This window comes from Empidonax traillii, unplaced genomic scaffold (assembly GCF_003031625.1).
Source record: "Empidonax traillii isolate 1590-97213 ecotype Southwest subspecies unplaced genomic scaffold, ASM303162v1 scaffold453:size478658, whole genome shotgun sequence".
Taxonomy (NCBI): Eukaryota; Metazoa; Chordata; class Aves; order Passeriformes; family Tyrannidae; genus Empidonax; species Empidonax traillii.
In genome coordinates this window covers 262,920-290,468 of record NW_020955646.1, presented here as the reverse complement: position 1 = coordinate 290,468, position 27,549 = coordinate 262,920, and the positions used below count along the sequence as shown (strand labels likewise).

Sequence of the window (27,549 nt, the reverse complement as noted above, 5' to 3'; positions counted from 1 at the left end):
GCTAAAAAAAAAAATAAATTCAGAGTATAAGCCCTTAAATTAGGCACTTTAACACAGTTTTTATTATACCATCCTAGCTTGATTTTCATTTTAATACTTTAGTCTTGTTACCCAAATGATTCACAAAAACATGTATATTTGAGGAGTCTTGGGATCCTACCACTGAGTGTTGATCTCTGTCTTCCACAACTGTAACTGGAAAGGCAGAAGGCAGAACACCTCTGTGACCTTGTTTGCCAAAACCTAGATTTGTAATTTCCCATCTGGAGGATACCTCCAGAAACTCCCAGTGCCAAAGATAGAACAGAAACTGAGAAATTATTCCATCTTCTCAGCTCTGAAAGCCTACAACTTCCAAGCAGGGACCACAGAGATCCTGAAGCAGTCTCCTTCTTACAGGCCTCAGCTGTTTTTCTTGCTCTCACAGCAGTCACAGAGAACTTGCTTGGACATCATAGTGACAGATGAGTCAGACCTTTCTATGCAAGATGAAGTTTCCTCATGCCTAGCATTCTGTAGTTTGTACTAGAGGAGCTATCATGTTGTGGCACAAAACTATGTAGATATTTTTGAAGGAAAAAACTGCTTCTACCCAAAGTACAGTGTGGATGGAATTTCTCTCAGCAGCGTATCTTCAATGTGAGAGCCTCCTGGGTCTGAGATCTCAAGTTTGAATTCAACATCTTGCATCAAAAATGCCTGACTTTTTACTGACTGGAAAGTACAGGACAATAATGATCTTTCCTTAGACACCTTCTGACAATTAATAAAATAGGCTCCTAATTAAGACACTCATAAACAATGTTAAACCCTACCATATTACAGTTTAAAATACATTTCATGCATAACTTATATATAGTATGTTTGCTGTCTGCCTATTTATTCAAAACCCTTTCTCACTGCAGCTGGGAATGCTGTTTCTAACCACCAAAGGCAAGTGCAAAACACTGGGGATGTAGAACAATTGGCATTGTTAAAGGTAACAGGGAGAGCTTTCATCCAAAACATACTACGTATCCCACAGATGCTGGTTATCTCCCAGTGCTGGAACTGATAAATGATGTACAACACGAGTGAATGCTGAGACACAGCTGCACAGAGAAAAGGGTATCTAAGAGGAATTCCTTGACAGCAAGAAACAACTCATTTTATGAAGAGAGCAGGTATGGCATTTATTTTTCCTTTGCACATCTGTCTTCTTATTATCTAAAATTGGAGACTTGTTTTTGACTCTCTCAGGGTACTCTGTTTCAAGACAGAGTCTTGGTCATGACAACACAAATCCCTTGTTTCTTTGTGGCCAGGATGGATTTACATAGGTATATATGGTGATCAAGAGCATGTAATGCTGGTCTTGTAAAGGTGTTCCACTCTTTGAGAAAGCAGCGTGCACATTCAAAAGGGGTTCTGTGATTCAATATGGCTCCTGTTATCCCATCATCCTAGTTTTCCTCCTTTCTTTTTATCGGATCATGTGTTTTTCTCAGTTTTTCTTTAGTTGTCCTGATTGCTGATTTTGGCTGAGGTGGAGTTAATTTTCTTCGCATTTGCTACTATGGATTTGCTATGTTTTGGATTTGTGCTGAACATAGAGTTAATAAAATAGAGATCTTTTTGTTATTGCTGCACAGGGCTTACACAGAGCCAAGGCCTCTTCTGCTTTTTGCCACACTGGCAAGGAAGTTGGGGGTGCAAGGGAGGTTGGGAGGAGATGCAGCCAGGACAGCTGAACCTAACTGATCCTAAGGATATTCTACACCATATGACATCATGCTTAGTATATAAAGTGGGGGTAAGAAAGAGGAAAGGGGGGCACATTTGGAGTGATTGCTGCCCACAGGAAGCAATGAATTAATTCCTTGTTTTGCTTTGCTTGTGTGTGTGGCTTTTGCTTTCCCTATTAAATCGTTTTTGTCTCAACACACAAGTTTTCAAGCTTTTACCCTTTCAATTCACTCCTCAATCCCACTGCTGGAGGAGTGAACAAGTGGTGCGTGGGGCTCGGTTGCTGGCTGGGGTTAAACCATGACACCAGACTAACCTGCCTCATATATTGAACTGTGTAAAGAACATTTGCAACTAATTGAAAACACGTATACAATTCACAGATGAATGCCTCAGTCATTATCTTTCAATTATGAATCTTGGCTCGCTCTATTCTTCAATATCTGGTTTTGAAACCACCTTCAAATCCTGACCTGTAAGCTCAGCAGCTTGTGTAAGATCTGAAAGATAAAGAACACTTTTGACTCTGCGTTATATCACATCCTATTTATGGGGAAACATAAAAATTATAGTCTAAAGTGACTGCAGTGCGGCACCTATTTAATAGAATAGGTATAATTTTATCAGAAACACCAGAGTTTGAAAGTAGAAATCAAAGAATTTGCAATATATTATACCAGGCTCTGATCTAGTTCCAGCAATAATAGGAGAGTCTTTAAAAGAAATCATAGTCCTTTATCCACTTTTCTCTTAGGTTCTGAACCACTGACAGAGTCAGTTTGACTCACTGACACTGATCCTGGAGTCACTGAGGATGTTTTAAACTCACTACAGTGTAGATGACAGTAGATACATCTTAAGTGGTATCGTCCAGCAACCATGAGAACATGCAGATTTGAATACCTTCAAAAACTGCTTGTTTTAACAGTCTTGCTGCTGATGTTAAAGAGTTGTTTTGTTTTTTCTTTTTAAAGTGTTTCTCTTTAGGCAATTGCTAACAGATATGTGTGAATGTCCTAATGAAAAAATTTTTTTCTTTTTTTTTTAAAGAGTTTTGTTGAAAGCTATATGAATAGGTGGAGAAATGTAACTATTCACAAATTGTTTTGTTTTACACAGGAAGGAAAAATACTTTTATAAGATAAAAGTGTTATTCTTTAACAATTTTAAGTTTTACTTACTTGTTCAAGTTTTAGTTATTTGACTGAAATGACCTATTTAGGAATGTATTTAATTTTAAGAAGAAAAAATATAGAAAATTTAAAATTAATTTTTAATTATAAGATAATAAATTATGGAGATTTCCAAGTTATTTCTTTTAATGTTAACTTTTAATTTTTATTGAATTCAGGACTATGATGTGCCAGGGAAACAATATATATTTCCATTTAATGGTTTACAGCTAGGAATAGAAAAATGAATAAGCTAATCCACATTCTTCACATTTAATTTCGTAGACTTTATTTCTCAGTTCAACTTTATAATATAAACATGGAAAATGTTACAGGTCATGCCATGCCTCTCATGATCATTGTCACTATGTTCAATTTAAAATATTAGATAGGTACAAACTGGTCAGAAAGTAATTTGGCTGGTCACTGGAAGATTAATGTTAATCATCAGAGGATAGTATATTCTTTACCCCCTATTCATTCTCTCAGAAGTAGTCCTAGAGCTTAGAATTATTTAATGGCCAAGGTAGTCCAGCTTTAAGCAACAAAATAAATTAATCATCAATCCACTTGATCAGTGGAAGGTGTGATATAATAGTATACTATGGTACTCAATAGTTAATGAATTTTCTTTCAGTCCTGAGAAGCCACAAATAGAAGTAAAATTTTTCTGTTCCATTTCTACGAGTAATTACAGGCCTCAATGCAAAATGTCACACTAGCTTTATAATAATTGATACTTTTTGTTCTTCTAATGCTTGCTGAGATTGAGAAGAGGCTTAAGGATTTACGCATCCCCTTCTTTCCAATCAGCCCAACTAAGCAAAGATGCCTCGGCATTCTGGTTTTGGGTCATTACATGGTAGACAGGCAGATCCAATTACCCCTCCTACCCTGACTGTAATAAGGGTCGTGTTTCGAACTGTAACAGACTGGAGTGAAAACTCTTTTACTCAGGAAAAGGTCATGAAGGGACCTGGGAAGAGTAATCAGTATCTATGTCTGCTCTTTCTCTTACAGTGGAACCACGTTTTTATCCTTGCATCCCAAAGAGGATAAAACTTCGAAGATTTTTATTTTTGAGTCTGGGATGCATCTTACTCTTTCCTTCCACAATGGTGATACAAAGTCCACCTTACCACAGTATTTATGTTGATGATATCGTAAAGAAAATCAAACAATGAGTGAAAGCTTTATGGCCACTGTGAAGGATGAAATATTTCTAGGCAGATAGAATGGGATAAGGAAGGTTGTTTGCATGTTTTGCTATGGACTATGATGTGAAATTGCAAATATAACAGAAAAAGCAACAAAATTTTATGTTTCACAGTTGTTTTCCATAGTCTGACTCCAGAGTTATCCCTCCTATGGAAGAAAACTGAGTTGCATTTTCCTTTGCAAAACTGCTTTTCTTCATGCTGCCTGCCTGGCTGTGCTTAGTCTTCAGTTGGATAACTCAGTTTACTTGCTTATGAGATACGTACTAGCCACAAACATTCATTCTCTGTGCCTCTTCAAGAATGTAAAGAAATATACATTCCCCTTTATCAATTTAACTGTTAAAGAACAGGATGGTTCAGTTACCCCACTGTAAGCTTATTTGTCTAGAAACTTTAGTATACTGTAGTACACAGAAAATGTAGAACTGATACTACAAGTACATTTATGAAAAACACATTTGGTAACAGTGCCCACAGTGAATAGGATATAATCCCACTCTTCCTACAGAAGCCAAATACATCCATCAGCAGAGTTCAGTCTAATGCCAGCGTACACAAATTGAATCCTTTGTCTATTTCCCTAGAAACAGACTGATGTAAGTCACCAAAAGAAATAGAAGTCATTGCCTTTTCAGTCTGTCAGATCAACGATCCATGAATAAGGAAGCATTCATGCCAAGAATTAGAATAGATTGGAGATCTGTTTCTTTTGTCTTCAGTGTACTTGAAAAATAGAACCCATTATGGAGATCTGTGTATGCACTGGATTTCTTGTTACATTTTGCTTTTTTTCTGGTATAAATCCTTTTTTTCAAGACTTTCTTATATGCAAGCACAGAATTAATATAGCAGTGCGGCTTTAAAGGAGATGTTGAAGTATGTCAAATGTACACAATATTTTAAATATGAAGTGCATTTTACCAGCTTTATAGGTGTAGTTTTATGTACAATTATTTCAGTGATTTACTACAAATCAGATCTTATACTTGCAGAACATATACAATTGAGTATAACTGAGGTTAACCAAGTGAGATGAGAGAAGAGGAAAACTCTCAGGTAAGATAAGACGGTCTTTTAATAAGTTCAACCATGATTGTTATTCTGCTGTGAAGTAACAGACCCAGGACACCTAAGATTAATTCTGAATAGCAAGAACTCTCAGTTAAACAAAAAAATTGAATGCTCAGCATAGACAAGATGATAATGAATAAAGCAATTTGCGATGAAAACTGTTGCTCTTTGGTTTTTCCAGTTTTACCAGACTACTGACTATAATCTTTCTTTGATTTTGGTTTCCAAAGGTGCTCTTGGATTGTGCTGTCTCTAAGACATTGAATAGACAAATTGTCTCATTATGATTTAATTTGTTACATGCCATTTACCAAATCCAGGGAAAACTGTAGTCTTGAGGATACTTATATATGACTGTTTCAGTAAGGAAAAGGGGTTCCTTATACACTTGTGTCCTCTCCTTTTAAGAATCAGTTATGAAATGAATAACCAGGAATAGTGACAGCTGAAAGTCAAACATTCATGACTGATGATGTTGAGAATTCAATAATAATTTCCTGTGAATACAGAAAGGCTGTTTTGTTTAAGGCTTTGAAAACGCTGCTGGTTCTTTTAAAAACACCAAGGAATTATAGACTATCCAGTTGAAGGCAGGGAGTATTGCAGAAGGAGGAAAAGGTGGAGGAAAAAATTTGAAATGTAAGGTTGATAGTCAATACAGTTTTGTGCATGTGATCTTTATGGCAAAAAGCATTAAACCGCAGTAAAACAATGTTGATGACATGGCTTGGCTGCTGTAGGACATTTATTATCTGATTCCCAAGAATGTCATGGTAGACTCACTGGGATCTTAAATTTAATTAATCCTATTTCAGATAAAATCAAGAGAAAAAAGTGGGCAGGAAATAATAAAAATATCTTAGAAGACCACCGATGCTATAAACAATTGTGAAGCTGATGTTAACCTTCAAACTGTACAATGCATTGTAAACTGATCAGGTTGTTTCTGTTTTTAATACTAAAGATAACAAATATTATTTCAGATGTGGGTGTGTATAAACATACACATACATAACAATGAAATATGCTTTATGAATTTGAACTGCTGACCTTAAGCAGAAGTTAATAAAGTGGACTGACAACTGCAAATGGAAAATATGGTCAGATCAAAGGTACAAGTACAGTGTTTAAGTTGCTATAGAACTTCCAAAATTATGCATTAATTCCAAAGCATAGAAAATATTTTTCATATACTTTTTTTGGACATAGGATTTAGAACAAAGTAATGCATCAGTATTTAGTATTTATTATTTGTTTTTTATAAATGTATGAAGAATGTATGAAAAATGGAATTTAGACATCACTGCTGAGATGTAAAAAGAGTAAAAATCAATATAATTCTACTTTAAATTTTTTTTTGTTCCTAAAGTCACTATTTAATCCATTTTAATATCTTTGATCTTAATTCTTGAAGAAAATCCAAAACTGTAATGAATTTAGAAATCAGACCTTCACACAATGAGCCAATCCCTAATTGGCTCATTGAACTGATTTCAAATTTAGTACTTCTGTCTCTATGTTAGATTCATGCACTTCAGTGTTATCAGTAATGAGATGTCTATAAGAATCTCTCTGTTGGTAGGCATTGGTTAGGTAAAAATTAATTTAATTTCACTAATATGAAGAGAGCACTGCATCATTGAGCCATAGACTCTCCAACAGTGAATGTTTTCATCAGAAATCTATAACATTTCTTACAGATGCTCATATGTGTATGTTTATTATCAAAAAAAAAAAAAAAAAAGGAAGAAAATTTTTATCACACCAATGCTGTAAAATGTAATGGGCCAAATACTCTAGATTTTTCTCAAGGAATCTCAAGTATGATTTGTATTGCAGATATCAATTCAATCTTATTCTTCAATTTAAAGGAACACATGTAACATGTCTGTAACATAATTTGGTTATAGAAAGATCATTATGTTCTGTGGCCCATGTAAATCTGCCGAAAATCGAAAGTACAGACAACCTGGAAAGTGGGATCACTTGTAATGAGCCACTGTTAACATGGATAGCTACTTTCACTTCTCACTCTTGCAGAAATACTGTAGTTGACATTGTTTCAGCATAGGAACTCCATCAAAAAATTCAAATTTCATTTTACAGTTAGCTAAGAATGATGTTGAGAAAGAAGTGAAATAGTTGGAAAACTAGTTGGCAGAATTTTAGCACTACCTAGCAAGACTTTTTGCCATGATATCACTAAATTATTGTACAAACAAAGACTGGATTGGAGTTTCAAACCTTTGCTTTTGGAAAATCTCCTATGTGTATCTGAGACAATCTAGAAGACTACACCCATCTTTTCAGGAGGTAATTTTGTGGAAAACTGTGTAGCCAAGATATGAGAGCAGGTGATGCAAATATTATTCATCTATTTTTTACTAGATGCCTTGAACATTGGATAAAGCAGCTAAAACGGCAAACTCAGTGTAGTTTGGCCTAGCTACATAGGCCTCCAAAGCAGAAACAGTGTTCCAGAAATCTCAGTGCTGACAAAATTAAACTGTTAGCAAACCATACAGATAATTTTGATGTCTCTGTGTGACCTATATCACAATATCTGACACAAATAACCTTGAGCTATGGTGGTTATTTCTTCCAGTACAATATTGATACTATCTCATAACTTGCTTAACCCAGACTTTTTATAATGCTAGAAAGAGAAACAGAGGAAACAGAACAACTGTGATCAACTCTTGAAAAAACAGAGGAGAAATACTTGCTTCATTGAAAACTTTGCCCAAATCTTGAATTAAGACATAGCTTATTATAGAAATGGAAACAAATATAACTGTGCTGCACTTACAATTTCATGCGATTTTACAAGTTTATTCTGCATTTTTTTCTTTCTTTGCTTAGAAAGCACAATCCTGAAACGCCAGTACATAAAATGAGTGTAGATGTGGATTACCTATGTCGTCCAAGTGAAAGAAACAAAACAAGTTCCATAGCTAATAATTCATAGGCTTACCATAGCAAAATTTCAGTTACATAAAAGGGAGATTTTATTTACTAAGTTTTCTTTGACATTTGGGTTTGGCTATTGCCATGGCAGAAGACAAACTGATTAGGTCATTTGCATCATCTAAATGGAATTCTGAGTAATATCATTCAGTAGGTCATTGAGAACAGAAAACTGATTGTATTCCATCAAATCAGGCTTTATAATCAAGCAAATAATGCTTGGAATGTATCATTAGTCTATACAGATACAAAGTCTGATTGGCTGATATTCAGATGAGGAATCTGGACTTTGAATTTTAAAAGGATGCTTAAGAGGGGGGTAAACACTAAGAAGGAGGAGGAGAAAAACACCTTTGAAGTGAATCTATGTTTGCAGCCAAACTTAATAATGTTAGACTGATTTGAGATCACCTTTAAATATTCTGTGATGCAGCCAATAAAATACGCCCACATTTCAAGAGGAACAGTAGGGCTTACTCTCCAAACCAGCCTTAAGCAAACTTGTATAGAAATACTTAACTTTGGCTGGCTGAAGCACTTCACATTGAGTCAGCTCCAAATGGCTCCAGTTAGTCCAAACTCTAAAATGCACTTTAATTTAAAATGTATACCATCACTGGAGATATGTTGAATCTGTTGAGTATTAAGTTAGCCTTTGTCAGCAGAACATTGCAGGGATTTAAACGTGTGTTAACAAATTACCTTCACTGAGAACACCAACTTGACCTGAATCTCCTGCGTTATAAAATTGAGCATGATCAAAAAAAAAAAAAAATACAGTGACAGTCTAGGTTAGACTCTTTTGGAATTTTAATGTTTTCACTTTTAATACAACTGGCAAGAGTTTCAAGAAACTGGAGCATACCTTTTATTGAACGGAATATGAAAGAATCCTGAGAATAATACTGTATTTAACGTCTATACTATAAGGAACATATATTCACATGTATCTGTATATCTTGCCTTAGGCCAGTGTCAAAGAAGAGAGGTTGTTCAATCCTGTAAGGTACTGAGTAATCTGGCTGTGATCCAGCAAAGCACTCAACTATGTTTTTAAATTTAAGTACATGGATCATGCCACTAACTTCAATGGGATTATCCTTAAAGATAAACTAACCTTAAATGCTTTGTTGGATCAAAGCCACGGTGCTCAGTATTGGGTGAATGCAAATCCAATCTGAAAGGAGAGTTTTCTTTTCTGTGTTTGGAGGGAAGGCTCACAAAATAGATAAAAAATTCTTTTCAGAATAGAGTTTATATGATAACCAGACTGAATAGGTTCAGAAGGGTGGGATGATTATTAAATCGTGGGATGCTTGTGCTCAAAAGAACAAACAAACCAGCAAATGAAAAACATACTTTGACTTTCCAAGGTTCAGATAATTGGGTTTTTTTCATTTGACATAATGACTGAGTATGGATGGGGATACAGATAAAGCAGAAGAAACCAAGTGAAAGGTTAGAGACAGAGGCATAAAATGTTCACATCTTCCTTTGTCAAATTTCTTTCCTAATTATAGCTGTGGCCTCCATTACTTCGATAAATGAAAAAAATCCAAAAAGCCTCTAATTTTAAGTGTGTATAAATACCCTCACAGAATACACATCAGTTGATGTCAGAAAATAGAGTCTATCTAATTTAACATAAGTGACATTCTTATAGGATTGATGTAGTTCCACCTTAAAACAACAGGAAAGTAAGCTTAGGAAACAAGGAATATTTCAAAAAGCAAAAGTAAACCTGTGCTTTTTAGTATTATATATTAAGATCACTAAATTTGTCATTGGTATGCAAGTTTTGAACTTACTGAAGGAAGACAGAGGAACCATGCTTGTCTCTCAAAAAGTGAAGGAAGTGAAAAGAACCTATCATTTGTACACTTCCACGACTCACCTATTCTTGATGTGCAGCAAGAAAGGCTTGTCCCCAGTTTTTCTTTGCTTGTTCATTATTATTAGGCCAAGTTGTCAACTAATTGGGCAAACCTGAAAATTTGTCTTCAAACGGTAGCTGTCACAACAACTACACTCAGATAGTGTAATGGGCTGTGTCATCAGGGTGATTATATAACTTAAACAAACATGTGGTAACTGCAGCATCCTGGACAACCTGACTGCCAAAATGACAGCCAAGTCACATTAAGCTTCCTGTAAAAAAGAAAAAGAGAACATGTCCCTTAAAATAGCATACAAAAACCTAGGGCTGCTTCAGCAAACTTGGCCACATGTTGCTTTCTCAAAGGTTTGAATCATATTTAAAAATAATACGAAATACACACAATAGGGCTCCATATTTCAAGGGAAATAATTAAAGACAGCATCACATTTTCTAGCTAAATGCTCTCATTGTAGCAATGGGCAGCTCTGGCAAAAGTCTGCCACAGTGCACCCTGAAGTACAATCAAATCAAACTGATAAAGAATTCTATCAGAGGTTACTGAACATGAAATACTTTTGAACTACAAAGTGTCCAAGAAACTCAGCATGTGTACATTTTTTCCCCCCCTAGGTTTATCTTATTCCCACAATTCTACTTCTCACCTTTTCATCATATCCATCAATTTCTTCCTTGTTGAGAAACAATTGTATCCTAGGAATCTCTTGAACTCTTTTCTTCTTGAACCTTGAACCTTGTTCTAAGGCTTTATTATTTTTATAGAAGCCATGCTCTAATTTTCTATTTACTCCTAGATCCTTAATGCAAAAAGATGTTCTTCACAACCAGAATCTGTCACCAGCACCTATCAGGTTCTTTCATAAACTGGAAAGCTTTTGATTCACCTCTTGAAATTTGAAGAATGTTCTCTTGTTATGAAGATACATTTTACGTCTTCACCAAATATGCATAATGTTTTAAGACATGTTTTCTTAGCTACATTCCCATAGATCTACCTTTTCAAATACCTAATCAAGCCAGATAAAACTATAAACATTGAACTGCCTAATATCTGGTTTTCATCATACATAGATTTTTATCTCTCCATTTAAGAAGCAAATAGATAAAAGGTTTCTAGGTGTATGCAGTATAAGAATTCATTGCCTAGTCTTCTGAAATGCCTTTGCAATTTTTTACAAAAATTTAATTTTGACTGAGCATTCCACTTGGCTCTAATATGTGGAAATATTTTAATCTGTAGTTTATTGATCCCTAACTCAAATCAAGAGATACTTGTACTTTCAGAGTCCACTTCCCTATCACCTGCAAAAATCACTGCAGTGACTGTAACGGACCTCTTCCTGGGAGGCAAGTGTCCTTCAGGAAATTCATCAGCAGAACTAGAATTGTTTAGGAACTTCATCAAAGAGGCTCAGAATTAAAGACATTCGGAAAGATAATTTTTTTTCTGGTGTTAGACTTAGTTCTGGACTAAGGCATTTTGGTGGAGTTCTCTACTGGTTTTTGACTATTGTAATGCCCTGTTGAGGCCACCAGCAGCTAGTACAGCTTAGGGTGATCTTGAAATCAGTCCTTCATCCAAGCTCTTGGTTTGTTTGATCAAATCTATTTGTTAGCATCACATTGATGCTAACTCAGGTTTTCAGCACTTAAGCGAACTCCTTTATGAAGTCATTGCTCAGTGTTCGAAATATCCACACAAAACAACTGAGCTCTTGATTTTGAACCCAGAATATCACATTGATAGGCTTACTCAAACTGAAGGTGCTCATTAACTCTAGAGAGAAGTCTCCAACTGTGAATATGAATAAAGTTAAGATCAAAATGAGAGTTAAAGCCTGAGTTTACACTTCAGTGGGAAAAGAGGAACTCAGAATTTTTACCATTTATCTTTTAGATTCACAAAGAAAATGAACAGAACAAATGTCACCCAGAGAATGGAAGGATGTTTAGGCAGAGAAAAGTAGAATATTTATTTTACTGGTATATGAATATGTTTGATACAGACTTCTCTCTGTGTCAGTTATGCTGGGTGAATTTGCTACTGCAGTGTAGTTCCTCTAACCTCAGTAGCAAAATTAAAATAAAGCTCCATTCTCAAGAAAACTAATAAACACCATCCATTCTGAGAGGCAGTGGAGATATTTATATTTAACTTCTGTTTTGAATTAGTGACTAAGCATAAGCACAACTTAGACTTCCATCTGCTGATAGATAAGTGCTTTAAAAACTGGGAAATGGGAACTTACATAGTAAATGTGATGTATTACCTATGTGGTAATTTAATCAAAGTTACCCCATATTAAAAACTGAAAGTGGGAGAAAATACGGTCATTGGATTTAATCCCTTCTTTGTATGTAGCTCAATGAGACAACATTGGTGTTTCAAGGGGTTGAGGTAACTCCCTCTTCTTCCTCCTCTAAAATCATTCCTCTCATCTCCAGTTGCTTCTTTCTCACTTCATATTTGCCTGAATCTCTGTGTAGCAATCCCAGTTGTCTTGCATCCACTCTGACATATCTGCTCTTGAAGGCAAATGCACATAAGAGTTTGTGAAAGCAAGGGGTCGATAAGCCTATTCGACTTGTCATGACAATACAAAGAGACTTGTTTCTCTTGTTTTGTTGGTTTGGTTTTGTGCCTGTGTGTATTTTGTGGGGGGTTTTGTTTGTTGGTTTTGTTGGTTTTTTTTCCATCCAGGTTTAGTTTACTGAATTGATTTACTGCACTGGCAATGTTTTGATGGCTCAGGGTTGGGAAGGGTTGTACAGTGAGAAATGTTGAAGCAGCAGAGGGAGGGGAGTATGCAGTCTCCTTTTTGAAGGTAGAAAGCTCTTAAGTCATCTGGGGTTTCTACATAACTGCACCACTGGGATATGACAGTTTAGAAGAGGTAACAGGGAAATCTGATGTGGTATTGCCACATAAAAGCCTAACTTACGGTCAGACATAAATACACCTTCAAAGTTGGATAATTTAGTTTTGCCTGCAAATACATTAACAAATTTTTCAAAGAATGATTCAACACTCAGCAAAGGATGCAAGACCCTGACAACTTCCAAATCAAATGCCCAAAGTTAAATGGGATTGATAAATGAATATTTATCATAAGACATCTGTGAGTGCCTGGTGCAGAAACAGGGATCTTGAAGTTTCTCCCAGGGCCCATGTTTTGTAGTCTATGAATAAGATGAAGAGATTATTTTTGACCTTGTGGAACGAACAACTGCAGAGGTAGGAGTCTCTTACAGAGAATACTATGCCAGGAACCAATATGCTTTTGCTGAGATATGAACACTTTTGCTACAAATAAAAATGTGAGGCAGCTGGCTGTCTATCTGTGCTTTGTGATACTATAGGATTTTAAACACAAAACTGGAAAAACATAGTACAAATCAGTCGTGTGCTGAAAATGAGTGTCAACTTATACTAACACACTTTATCATATTTTTCTCTACCCTCTCGTAATGGAATAAAAAATTATTAGCTTTTCTCAGCACTTATTTGCATTGAGAAACCACATTCAGCATGCTGCCTGTGTTGATACATAGATCTTATTCCCATTAGGTTAAAATTAATTCTACATCAATTAATTTGTATGGATTTGTTTTCCTGCTTTCCTGGTGTATTGTATTGCTCTAGACTACAAAGAATATTCTTTCCTCTCATATGTTTTCATTTTTGTTTTTGTATAGTCCCCCTGCCCTTCATTAACATGCACATGGGCTAAGCTTTCTTTGACTTAAACTAACCCTCCTCAAACCTTCAGGTTTTTATCTCTGCTTTAATTGCGAAGTTCCACAAAAGCATTTCTTTCTTCTTTCCTCTGTCATCATCATCATCATGGCTAGGCTTCGCGAACGAAGATTTGAGAGGGGCTCTACCCACGCTTGCTTGGTCAGACAGAGAGATATCCGCGATGTTCGTCACACCCGCGTGATGCCTAGTGCAGAATGCCAAACAGATCATCGCCTTGTGCGCTGTAAACTTAACCTCTTTCCTCTGTAGTCAAAAGAGATCTTCTCCATTCCCCTTAGCTTTGTTGGTGCAATTGCTGGGTAGAGCTATTTGAGTTGCCTCACAGCAAGACCCTTTGAGTTTTGTTTTGTTCACATTTGGGTTTCCTTTGGTAGAGGAAAACGTAGGAAACCACTGTGCATTATGTGTCAGAGCACAGTCCCAATAGCACTATTATCATAAATGTTATATCTTGCAATTTTATCTGAAAGATAAGTCATTCTAAAATATATTTGGATACTGCACAGTCTGAGGGTACAATTGCATTAGCTCCAGTTTGGAAACAGACTAGAATTCAGACAACCTCTTAAAACATAAATGTGTGTATTTCTTCATAAGTAAAAGTTCAGATGTTTATGATTTGAGAGTACAAAGGAGTTGATCTCTAGCTTAATCTAAAGCCTACTGAATCAGTAAGAACACTTCCTCTAGCAGGTCCCTCATGCAGCATCTGTCCTCCACTAATGACCTATGCCTTGTCCTCTGACTCAGCAAAGAAAAGGAATCTTAATTAACAGCTGATATAGGACGCAACCTTGCTAATCTGTGCTAAAAAATAACACTTCAGTAAAAGATGTAAATGCATTTATAAAAGCAAGATGAAAATTATAGACCTTTACAGCTAATTTATCGCTGTTTGCGGTTTCCAGTCCATGGCAAGAGCAATAACAATAAATATTTACCAAGGGAAAGGGAATCTACATTTAGAGCATTTTAATAAATGTTTAAAAGAAAATCAGCATACATCATTTGGCTTTGGTTATCACTTTTATTTTCTATCTGTCTGTCTTTGATGGATGTTGTTCATGCTCTTTAGTTTACAGTAACAAGCAGGTTTTTAATTTTTCTATCTTCTTTCTCTCTAGTGCCAGGCTATGATGGATGGTGTGACAAAAAGATTCATCAGTAAATTCTAAATCCTGAATACAAATTAAATTAGTAATATAAGAAACAGATTTGCATTCTCCTTTGACATTGTTGCAACTGCATCTGATACTCTCTTGTTTTTCCATTTTACTTGTTTTGTCCTAAAGATAATACTAACTCAGCACAGGGATATCTTGTATTTTGTTTTGAGTCCATCAGCATGCAGTATTGTCCTAATATACTGTATGTAATTATTTGAGCTACAGTGTTTGTATTTTTGTATTGAAGCAGCAGCAGCTGAATGATAGACAAGTATCAGAACCAAGGACTGGATTTCAAACCAACCACATTCCACTCTCTAACCAGTATTTCTCAAACATCATGATACTGGGGTTCCAAGTACCATGTTGTTCTTAAAGACTAACCATTCATAACGTAGGAATCATGTGCTCCCAGTGATGAAATGGTAACAAGTTAATCAAGTGGTTGAAAGACAATCACAAGAAACTTAAGGGCCTTGGAAAGATGGTTAAGGGGTCAGGAGAACAAGTGGCAGCTGGACCTTAGTGCTAAACAAATCTATGATTCTATTCTGTGTTCCAGTTTTTTACTTTGACTCTCCTGAAGGGCAACATTCACCTTAACCATTGCTATCATCAAGGTTAGGATGTCTGAGTTCCTAAAAGGTCTGCTGCAGGTAAATGATTCCTTGGAATCCTTCTCTATCCTCCATATAGAGGAAACAAAGGTTTCTTAGTAGACAAAAAGAACAGTGATAGAGGAACTAAAGAAAATGTTGATTTTTTTCTTCCATTGCAAATGCATTTTCTTTTACACTCAATTTCTACTTTAGAAAGGAATTTCATAGTTAGTTACTCTTGCATGAGACCTCTGTTAGGCACAAGTGAACACATACACTCACACATACACAGACACACAAAGAAGGCTGTGATGCTGATTCTTTTCTGAAGGAAGAAATAACTTCAGGAACTTAAAAACTGATCTTTATAGAAGTCAGGGAGGATTAAATAAATTTATAAAACTAAAAAGGTTACTAGTGTTACCTGTTGCATCATTGAATGTTTCAGCAAATGTAAAAGCTGTTGTTGGCAAAGAGAAGCTGAAACAAAACTCTCTTGGGCCAGGAACAAAGAGATCATCATACCTGTGTTCTTATCAGGTAATGGTAATGCCTTTGGGAGTCAAAGGGACTATTGCATTATCCATCTCAGTGGGAATATAACTTTTGTGAAACTAAAGCTTGAGCAGTGAATATCTGTAGAACACAGAACGGCAGAAACACATTACTGGGAAAATGAGACAAAATGGGTGAAATCTACAAATTCACAGAGAATACTTTGGAAAGAAAAATGATTGATTTCTTGCATTTGAGAACTAATCCTCTTAAGACAGGGAGGAGGTAGAATGATTGTCTGGTTTAATTACAAGACCAAACACAAAAAGAGAAAAAAAGAACGGAGAGGTGTAAAAAAAGACATGGAGGTAATGGTTGATGAAAAACTCAACATGAGCCAGTGGTGTGTGCTACCAACCCAGAAGGTCAAACAAATCCTTGGCTGCATCAAAAGGAGCATGGCCAGGAGGTTGAAGGAGGTGATTCTCCCCTTTTACTCTGCTCTTGTGAGACCCCACGTGGAGTACTGCACAGAGCTCTGGTGTCTCCAACATAAGACAGACATGGAATGGTTGGAGAAAGTCCAGAGGAGGGCCATGAAGTTGATGAGAGGACTGGAGTACATCCTCTAAGAAGACAAGCTGAAAAAGTTGGGACTGGTCATCCTGGAGAAGAGAAGTTTGCTTGGAAATCTCATAGCAATCTTCTAGTATCTGATGGGGGCCTACAAGGAAGCCCCAGAGGGACTCTTCATCGAAAACTGTAGTGATAGGACAATAAGTGATGGGTACAAACTGTAAAAGGGGAAATTCAGGTTAGACATTGGGAAGCAATTTTCTACTCTAAGGGTGATGAGACACAGGAACAAGTTGCCCAGGGAGGTTGTGGATGCCCCAGCCCTGGCATTGTTCAAAGCCAGATTGGATAAGGCCTTGAGCAACCCGATCTAGTTGGAGATGTTCCAGTCCATTGCAGTGGGGTTTGGGACTTCATGATCTTTAAGGTCCATTCTAACCATTTAACATTCTATGAGGCACAGAAGGTACTTGATTTTAGAGTATCCTTGAAATGCAGAGGATACATAAGAGTATGGTCTAGGAAGTATACCAGGACACTTCAGAGCAATGAAACCACTAAGTCAGGGAAGGGGGGTTTGTTGTTTATTGGTTTTGTCTGATACGTCTCATGTAGTCTGACATATAGTCTGACAGCAATTTGCTTTCAAGTATGAGCAAAGTGCCCATATGTGTAACACTCATACCTATCACAAATTCTTGAAAACACTTATTGTAAAGCTGAAAGAATTTCATCTTCAACCAGAGCTGCTGGAGGTGCCTAGGGAAGGTGAATCTTATTTCCAAGACCTAGTCTTTCTGGGCACTTTGGTGCCAAAGGATTATCAGAGTCACTAGGGAAGCTCATATTTTATGTGCCTCAGACACATAAAAAGGTAAAGAATGTCCAGAGAATGACTTATGGGATTTAAAGTCTGTAAAAGCTCTCACAGCAGTCCTGCAGTGTTCAAGCAGGGGTGCTCAATTAAATCTAGGACAGATTTTGTTCTTCCTGTGCTGAGTTTGTCACATTCACAGCTGACAATTTAGTCTAATTTGAACAAAATTTACAGATAAAAGGCATTCTAATCAAATGTAGATGTGCAAATATTACTAGATGTTTGTAAATATGATTAAAACACATGAATTCTTTATTTTTTCACCATATGTATCATGGGGCCATAAAGAACAACTACATATATCTCTCCTTTTTACTGTCCTTGGAATCTTCTTCCACCTAAGATATACCACAAGTGTGATTGTTTCTCAGCCCACAAAGCAAATTAGCAGTTTCTGACTTCCACTCTATGTATTCATGACTTGATAGTGTTCAGTGTGAGTGAAGGAAACTTCATATCTGAAAGCACATTTAGATGTTCCAGTTTGGGTGGAAAATAGCCATCATTCCGAGTAATGCTTGGGAAAAAAACAAACAACAATCTTTTTGTTTCACAGTAATTCCAAAGACTTAGCATGAACTACTGTTACAAATAGCAGCAGTTACTGAAAACGCTGTGGAGTATATTTCAAATGGGTTTGGATTACTGTACCAGTGCTGTGTAAAAGGCCATATGACTATGCAAAAACCATGTTGGATAATTAAAATCAGAGGAAAAGTTGTGGGATGAAAACAAGCTATAATCACCAGTTCACACATCCATTTCTGCCTCTTGAAGTTAAGAGTTTCTTAGTGAGGTGGAGATAAATAAAGGCTAGAGAAGGAAAAGAGAATAAAAGAAGTAGCATGCTAAAATAAAAACTTCCAAAGGAAAAGCTAATGTGCTATGAAAGTTTACTTTTTCTCTTTCTTTAACTGAAAGAGAAGGAAAAAGGGAAGGGAGAGTTAAGCATTCATAATGCTTCAGTTAAGCACTGCAGGTTACTTCTACAAACCTGGGGAGATAAAACATCCCCACTTATTAAAACTAATCTCATATCTGTGTTAGGAATACATTTAAGGTATCTAGTCATGGTTTCAGTCCTTCTTTGTCTCCAAATCAGGTAGGGAACAATTTAGCTAGTCACACACTGGGACACAGTTCATTTCTAAATGTTCTTTTTTTTTTTTTTTTGGTAAAATTTTAGCCAAAGAAATTGGGAAGAAAATACTGTCTACGAAATATTATTATAACATGATACCCTTATTTGCTAAAACCAGAACTATTTTGTAGGTTGAAGCTGTCCTTTAAAGGGGTAGCCATCCAGCTATACTTCTGGATTTTCCAGCTTCCTTGGAATAGGAAGACTTAAAAAAAAACTAAACTAAACCCACCTAGAGGAAGGAAAAAACCTCCCAACAACACAAAACCTTGATGAAAAGTTTTATTAGGTCCCCCTTGGATCTGACAACCAATCTCAGAAAAGTTTTCATTGTCATCTTTTTAATCATCTGAATTTTTCACTACATCACTGACTGTATAGAACGTACATTGTGCACTACCTTCCCACTTCTGACATATGAAATTAAAAGAGAGAAATGAATTTGCAAAGGACCATGATGAAAAAAGATTCTCATTTTTCTATAGATATATGAACCCACTATATATAATGAATGGCTGTCTGGAACCCAAAGATATCCATGACAAATTTCCCCCAGACTCATGACTCCAGCCAGGCAGTGAACAGCTCCTGGATTTAGAGAGCAGTGAAGAAGGCCTCTGTGACACATAAAAGAGACAGTTTCTATCAGGTATCACATTATGAGATCAAATGCCTAAGTCCTTGGCTAGTGCTTTAGTACCTGTAAAATCCCACTTATCATTTTACTTTTCTTCAAGTGAGATAAGTCTCTTTTAGTAACAGCTCCTAGTCACGTCTGAGAAGTAGGTCCTGTGCGACTCACTGCTGCATTCATGTAGGTGTGTTGTCAGGTGAGAACTGAAGTTTTAGGGGGGCTCTTCATATTGCTCGACACCTTCGCTACACTAACCTGAAATCCAAAGACTAAGCCTCATTTAAAAGTAGCAAGCCTTTGTACACATAAAATTACTCTGTCTATTTTGGAGAAGCTATCATGTTTTCATCCCACTATGGAAATGAATGCTGTGTTGTGTCTCAGAATTCCAATTTTTCACAGCGAGGTTTTAGCTAGGTACTTAAAGGCACTGGAAATCTCTCATTTGCAGGCAAGACAGAACTTCATATAAATTACGACTTTAGTCAGGATAGTTTGTGTTCTGGATGTCAATGAAGGGCACAAGGGGGAAAGGACTGAGTGGAACGGGGAGCTTGTGTGAATGACTTCAAGCCTCTGGGTGAGCTCAGGGCAGACCCTGTGCCTATGAAATCATTTTCTATTGTTAGCCTGTACAAAATGTTTGACTGTAAGACCAGAGGGGAAGTAGGCTGGTTTTGTGCCAGGCTACTGTTATGAGAACAGTGTATGACTGCTGCACTGCACATACAGAACAAAGAATTGCAGATTTATTTTTTCTTTTCTGTGAGAGTCAGCTTAATAACCATTACTGTGGTTTTCTACAACAAATCAGTAGAAAAGCCTTGTGTTCAGGCGGATGTGTTTCTCATGCATTAGAGAAGGCCAGCCTTGACTCTTTGTGTACTGGGGGTGAAGGGAGAGTAATTTCTACCCTTGGAAAGGTGACCTGCCCCAGAATATCTCAGCTGAGATTTGCTGCCCTGGCTTTGTACAAGCCTTTACCTTTACATGCACAGTAACCTTGGTTATCCACCCTGGTGAATAAGAAAAATGTTTCTGCACACGAAACCCACATATAGCTGGGGTTTGCTCTGAGAGAATCAATGCAATCTGAGTACATAATGGGGGGGGAGGGGGAGGGAATACAAAAAGAAAACACTTTTAGAAATGTGTCTAGTAATAAACGATATCCCTGTATGCCTGTAAACGTTCTATGATGCCATGTCTCAGTAAGCTCTGCAGTACAGTGTTCTAGTGAGAATGAGTAATAAATTAATATAAATGTTAACTTAAAATAATTTTATTTTAATACATAAAATGCATTCCTTTCAATCCCTGCATTTTAACATTATTATCTAAGTGTGATTCATCAGCTGAGTCGTATTTCTGCTTTACTAGTTGTAATAACTACTCAGCTTGGAAATCTTAGTTTTAGATATTGATGGACAGACCATTTCATTTTAGATCCAAGTTACACTTTCTTCTTACTGTCTTTAGATATGAAGGTGTAAAGCTATAAAAATAGAAAGTACTTTTCACAGGTCATTTGATTCAACTTTGTAGAAAAGAGTATTGTGATATCGATCATGTCAGGATATCTTCCTCTGCTCTAACCAGACCAGTTTAACGTTAATTACAGAGCATTTAAAAGTCATCTGTTTAAAGGGGAATAGCTCGGAGGAAGGCCAGATGAAAAAACTTAACAAAGTGCTATCTGAGTTGACATGTATTTTGAACAGCAAAGTATATTATCAACCTTGAATATGATTCACACTCTGTCAGCATGCTCAGGAAGTAGTAGGTTCTTTTGCAGCAAAAATAAAATGAATGCTACTTTGAATCTGAAATAAATACATAAAACAAGCATCCTAAAACATAAGGAAGTTGTCACTGTCAAAAGTCATGAAGTGATTAAGTGTAAAGGAGACTCTAAATAGTTTTGCTCCTTTCCTGAGGGCTTACTGATAATAATTATTAGGAATCTGCAGGAATCTGTATATTCCTATGAAACAATAAAGACACAGAATATTGACTCTGAAATAAATAGTTTCATTAAGTAAATGCCTCCAGGTAAAAATATGCACTGCGAAATACAACTCTCTTAAAGCCCTATATATGCTTGTGCTGCCACTGCTCCTAAACTGTGGTTATGTGAGTGCTTTCAAAGACGTAAGGTATAGGTCAGTAAATAAATACAGCATATCTAGTATGTTAAGGTGTTTTTTTTTTTTTAGTTAGATTAAACTGACGATTAAGGACAAAAGGGTTTTTTTTTTTGGATGTCACTCAAAACTAAAACTTTTTGTTGCTATAAACAAGCTATGCTACAGCTTGTACTAAAAACTCCTCAACTTGGTAACTCTTTTACTTAGCGGAAATCATAGAGACCTTTTAAAATCCATTAAGTGCTTGCCAAATTCTGAATAAAAACTATTCATAGACACTTTTTAATAATTCAGGTTGCTCATCATAGTAATCCCATGTTATGGTAAGGGCCAAATGTAGCGATATATTAACTTGTACATTACTCTTAGTAATATGACTCTTTGCATCGGGTGAGTGGATAAATAGATCATATCTGGGTAAATTTTGTTTTAGTCTTTGTATTTGCAAGTGTATGGTCAACCTGATTTATTCTGGCGACTACATATTAGTTCACACTTAACAGTGAAAGTCTTGATTTATCTTTACTGCTATTGTTTCCATGAGAAAACAAGTGATGCAGGTTTTGTTGACTAAGTCTCAAATATCAGCTCTGATAATTTTTATGGCTTAACACATAAAATAATGAATTTACAGTAAAATTCCATCAGAACAGGCTTGAATTAATTTTTTTTAGAGAGGTTATACAAGCTCTAATCTCTCCAAAGAATCACAGAGTGTCTAGAGTTGGAAGGAACATTCAGTAAAACTCCCTGCTCCTCAGGGGAGTAGCTTACCTTTTTTATGCAGTGCTGCTTTCATAGTTAGGGGTCCTACTGAACACAAGACACTGCATAAATAGGACAAACATCCCATTCTGTTGGTTAATAACTGTGGATCACCTCTATATAAAGAGGTCTTCACCTTAAAGGGGTGTTGAAGTCCTCTGGATAACCAGTAATGAAAAATTTGGTGGTTTTCTTCTATCTTTTAATTATTATTATATTTTTCATTTATCAAACTAGATGATGAGGAAGCATTTATCAGTCTCCCAACAGTTTTTCAAAATGTTTTTGTTCTGTTTGATGACTGATGTCCTTTGGTATCAAGGGTTCTGCTGAGAAAACAACATGTTTGGTTGGAGATAATGTAATGAGAAAACAGTGGCACGTAAAAAGTAATACACAGCAGGATGAAAACTTTGCACCATGTCCCTATGAAGTAAGATAGTAATACATGTTATTTTCATGAGATCACTGTTCTGTAAAATTAAAAATTGTGATTGAGGATATAAAATAAAGAAAAAAATTACTATTATTGGCAGAGTTAGAAGAGTTACTCCACAATTAATTTTAGTGTCACTGGAACTCATCTTTTAGATCCTTCAATCCTACTCAATCTTCAATGACTGCAGTTCTTTCTAATATCAATGCATGAACAAATGGATCCTCTCTATTTATAGTGTACCTGTGGTGTTCCAAGAGATGTATTTTCAATAGCTTACTTTTTATGTTGTAGATTTAATCAGGAGCCCTCTATAAACATAATCAGTCAAATAATCTGCATTTTGAAAGAAGCAATGAAAGAAAAAGGAAGGCCATGAAGATGATCAGAGGACTGGAGCACCTCTTCTATGAAGACAGGCTGACAGAATTAGGACTATTCAGCCTGGAGAAGAGAAGTTACCAGGGAGATCTTATTGTGTCCTTCTGGTACCTAAAGAGATCTTATAAAAAAACTGGAGAGGGACTTTTTACAAAAGTATGTATTGATAGGACAAGGAGGAATGACTTCTAAATGGAAGAGGGTAAGTTGGGGTTGGAACTACATGATTTTTAAGGTCCCTTCCAAACTAAGCCATTCTATGAGTCTATAGTCTAAGTCCCCAAAGTCCTCTCAGCACTCTAAGCAAAAGGCATCATCAGTTGGCCATCAGCCCAATATTAAGGTATCAGGAACATGTCAGAACAGGCTCTCAGTCTGAAGGTGAGACTGGCACCTGAAGGAGATATTTTTACAAATGCTGAGTTGACAGAGGGCAGCATAATATGTTTGATATTCAGATATTTCCTATTAATGGAGCAGGGACTTTGATATTGCACATACCATTCTGCTCAACCTCATCAAGATGTATTTTTTCTGCTTGAGTGGAAGGTCACAGCAAGGTATGTTATATAAAGAAAAGCTTATACAATCGAAATGAAAATTGAATTCTTACAGGGGAAAGATTTTAACAATAAAAGCTGTAAAAGTCTCCTGAAAGTGAGATTCAGTCCAATCTGACACAATAAATTGTTTTACTGTTGAACAGAGTCCCACTAACAAGTATAGATTACATGTGTAAGACCCAGTTTTGCCTGCAGCTAATGTACCTAGAAGATGTATTAACTGTGCAGCTCTCCTGTTTGCAGGCAGTAGAAAGAATTTTGTTCTATTTAAGTATGGGGGAAAATGGAAATGAAAATGAACACTAAAGCTTAAAGACAGACACATATTCAAAACATTTAACACTAGTAACTGACTTAATGTTCCAAATAGTATAAGGAGGCTACATCCTTACCTACAAGTAAAATATGTGTTATTATTTACTCAAATAAAAAGGAATTACATTAGTCATTGATATTAAAATGCCAAACGGGGGAAGAGGAGTTGTGCTCTGTATTCTGCAGCATGCTGCCTTGGAAATGTTAGTACTTCATGCTGTAACAGGCTGAAAATGAAGTGCAAACTCATCAGTGTAATTATTTCTTCTCTTCCTTTGTGGAGGCTATGCTGAAGGATGGACATCTTTAGCTTAATCACTGATTACATTTGTTGCCTTATGAATCTGCAAAAGAAGTGTAGCAAATCTATTGCTATGCTGAGTCGCTGGGAGCCCCAGTTCCTTTTCTCAAATTTGTAGCTCTGCTGTATGAAAAACAGAAACCCCACTTTTCCCTGCTGGTGGTTTGAATTGCTCTAATTTGTTCTGATAATGGCTCCAGATGTCACAGCATAAAAGGAAGCCCAACCCAGCAAAAAAGATTGCCATTCTGACCTTCTATTGAATTCTAGAACTCTTGCCCTTTTTTGTCTTCTGAACAAACCCTGCACTCATAAACATGCTGAATGGAGTGGAAAAAGCAGCTTGACTCCTGGGAAAGAAGTTACAAGCAGAGCTGAGATGGCCGCTTGCCACTTTTCCTGTCAGGGTGACATCTGCCACTGTTTGCTGAGCTTTTTTTTTGGGGGCAAAATGAACCTTTACCCCAGCAGGGCTGACCCTCCCTCTCCCCCACCCCTGCACCTTTGTTGCTGCTTTTTTTTTTTTTTTTCCAGAAACAATTTTAATTTTTCTTCAGCTTTTTGAGTCAATCTTTTAGGAAAGATGACAGTTATATCTTTTGGGGCTTTTACTTCTTCACCAAGATGCTGATACTATTTACTTTCTCATACAATAAACATTTAATTTATTATATTTACCACTCTATTTGTCTTGGCAAAACAGGCCAGCAACTTAAATCAAAATTAATACAGACAGATGTCTCCTTGCATTGATAACAGTCCACTTACATGATACAGGCAGTCAAGTTCCACATGATTCATGCATCTTAGCATTTAAACCATATTTTTACTTAACTGGTCTTTGCCATGTTTAAGACAATCTGTGTGAAATTCTGTTTTCCTGTTTGCAGGAAGAAGTAACAAATCCTAGCAATATTGATTTTTGTATGCAAATAGGAGTTCATATATATATTTGCACATGGGTATGCATTTGTGTGTGTCTATAGATTTCCAAGGTCTTGGCACTTATTTTACCTCCATATCTCTTATATAAGCTCAAATATGACTCCACCACAAAACTGAGTGCAAAACAGAATATACTTGCAGTTTTCAGGGGCAGAGAAAGGGTCATTAGAAGAAAAATAAGAGAAAAATTCAAAACCTTTGTCGGCTTGGTGAGGGTGTAAGTACCCTTGGCAACCCAACAAGAGCATATATTTTGATTTGTCCTCCTAACTGTCTCAGATGTACTATTCAACATCCTCCAGGGCAGAGACATGCTGCTTGGCAGAGGGCATCGTCTCCCAGTGCTACATGAGGCTGTTTGTATTTAGTGAGTCCAGAAAAAAAGGAATAACCACCAGAGAGGAGACTAAGTGATAGTCAAAGATACAATGTGCAAATCGCCCATAAGAACATTTTAGAAGCAGACTATAACCCTTGCTCATGCTAATTCATATTTCCTCAGTTAGAGAAACCCAACAAGCATGTATAGTACTTTATGATTATATTCAGCAAGTAGAATTACATGGACAGGTATTTTGTTCAGTATAGAGGATTCAAATGGAAAGGCTTTCTTTATGCTGAAATAAAAAGTAAGACAGAGTTTAGAACCGACTATTGAATTCTTTTGATCTTCCCTGTGATATTTCCCATAGAATACACATGGCAGGAGAAAACTCTCCACTATAGAAGAAATGTGGAGTTTATTTTATATTTGTCTTTGCAACTTTACATTTATCTTCCTGCCTTTATTCTTTATATCTATATCACTGCATATTTTTAATAAATTTTATAATCACTGAATGAAATCGCTAGTTTCATTATCCTAGATCACTCCTTTTGGGTTTGCTTTCAATTTACACAGGAGAAGCAATTAAATATTCACATATTTGAGTTGTTCTTTGGTTTCTGTTCTTGTTTTAAAATGGAATTCACATTAAAAGTATGTCAATTAGGAGGCTTCTACTTTGGATCAAACTCACAATGGAAAGACCAGACAATGTAAAAAACTGGGACAAACTTAGTTATTCACTCATCTCCCTAACAATTATGGAGTTCAAAAAGACCCACCATCTACTGAAACCCAGAATAAGAGTTTGGCTATTTCATCTTATATCTGATATGATCTTTAGTCAATCAGCAAAGCAAGTTTCCTTTTCTTTACAGAATATTGCTATATATTGGTAAGTATTTCCTTGTTTGACTTCTGTTAGAAACATGTAAGTGTTGAATTCAAGTATTCTTTCATCAGAATAATTCTTATTTTTACAATTCAGAAAACATGGTTGGCTGTACATAAATGTGAAATATTGACAGAAAAACAAAACTTCATGAAATTACACAAAAAAATAAGAAAAAAAAAAAGAAAGGAAAAAAACACAGCAAATAAGATACTTTCTGGGCCAACAGTCCTTCTCCAAGAACTCATGCTGTGTGCAGATTTCTATCCAACTGCTTTCTTTTTTTCTCCCTCCATTCTTTCTTATTTATCATTTGTCCACCTCCTCTTTTTGTTCTTTGCAGCAGTAACTGACTCTCACCAGCACTAGCAAGTTGAGGTTACTAAAACAAGTGCCTGTATCCTGCTAGAATTGATCACTGATCTGGGAGTATGACATATGACAGGGCAAGGTTGCTCAACTTCTTTCCCTCCATTTTTCATTTCTATGCAGGTAGCTACGACTTCAAGGTTCTTCCTCCCAGTCTGTCATGTTGTTTCTTATCATAGTGCCACATGAAAAATAGAGAGTACTCTAACCTTTATGAGATATCATCTCCTAAGTATTTCTCTGCTAACAGTTTGGAAACACATTCTCCACTCAAAAAAAAAGTGTCACTGACATACACTATTTTAAAAATACAGGGTTGGGGTTTTTTTGAGTAACAACTGCTATTATGGGGAAAAACTGCAAAGAAAGAAAGAAGCCAACTCATTAGGAATAACCTATTAAAACTTAATGAAAATACATGGTAGAGGAGTCATATATCTGCTGTGATGACATAAATAATAATTCAAAGTGAAGTAAAAATTCACTCAAATACCTATGATAGTAACTTTTGTTGATGTAAAGCACTTTAGGAGATTCCATAAGTGCCATTAGGCTATTTATCTTCAAGTAAAAAAAGCATTTAGGAGTATTGTGAGGTCTTTTGTTTAAAATAGATAAATTCGTATATTAAAAATAAACCTCATTCTCTGGCATCACTTCTCCACTCTCAAATGTTTAATGTAAAAATAGATGCATTTTTGTGAATATATGAAGCAAGCTTCCCAGTTTTCTCTTTTGTTTGGTTGACTTGACATAGTTATTTAATTCTGCGTAGGAGTGAATGGCACATTCATTGACGGGTTCCTAAAA

General features: G+C 36.1%; 1 protein-coding gene across 2 annotated transcripts in view; it reads left to right on the top strand.

Moving 5' to 3' along the window:
* Positions 1-1,048: 1,048 nt before the first annotated feature.
* The window catches only part of CDH19 (cadherin 19), a 112,600-nt gene continuing 86,099 nt past the window's right edge, over positions 1,049-27,549 (top strand). For both annotated transcript variants that reach the window (XR_003572514.1, XM_027895234.1), the window contains exon 1: positions 1,049-1,163. The gene's annotated coding sequence lies outside the window, so the exon portion shown is untranslated. The remainder of the gene's footprint in view (positions 1,164-27,549) is intronic.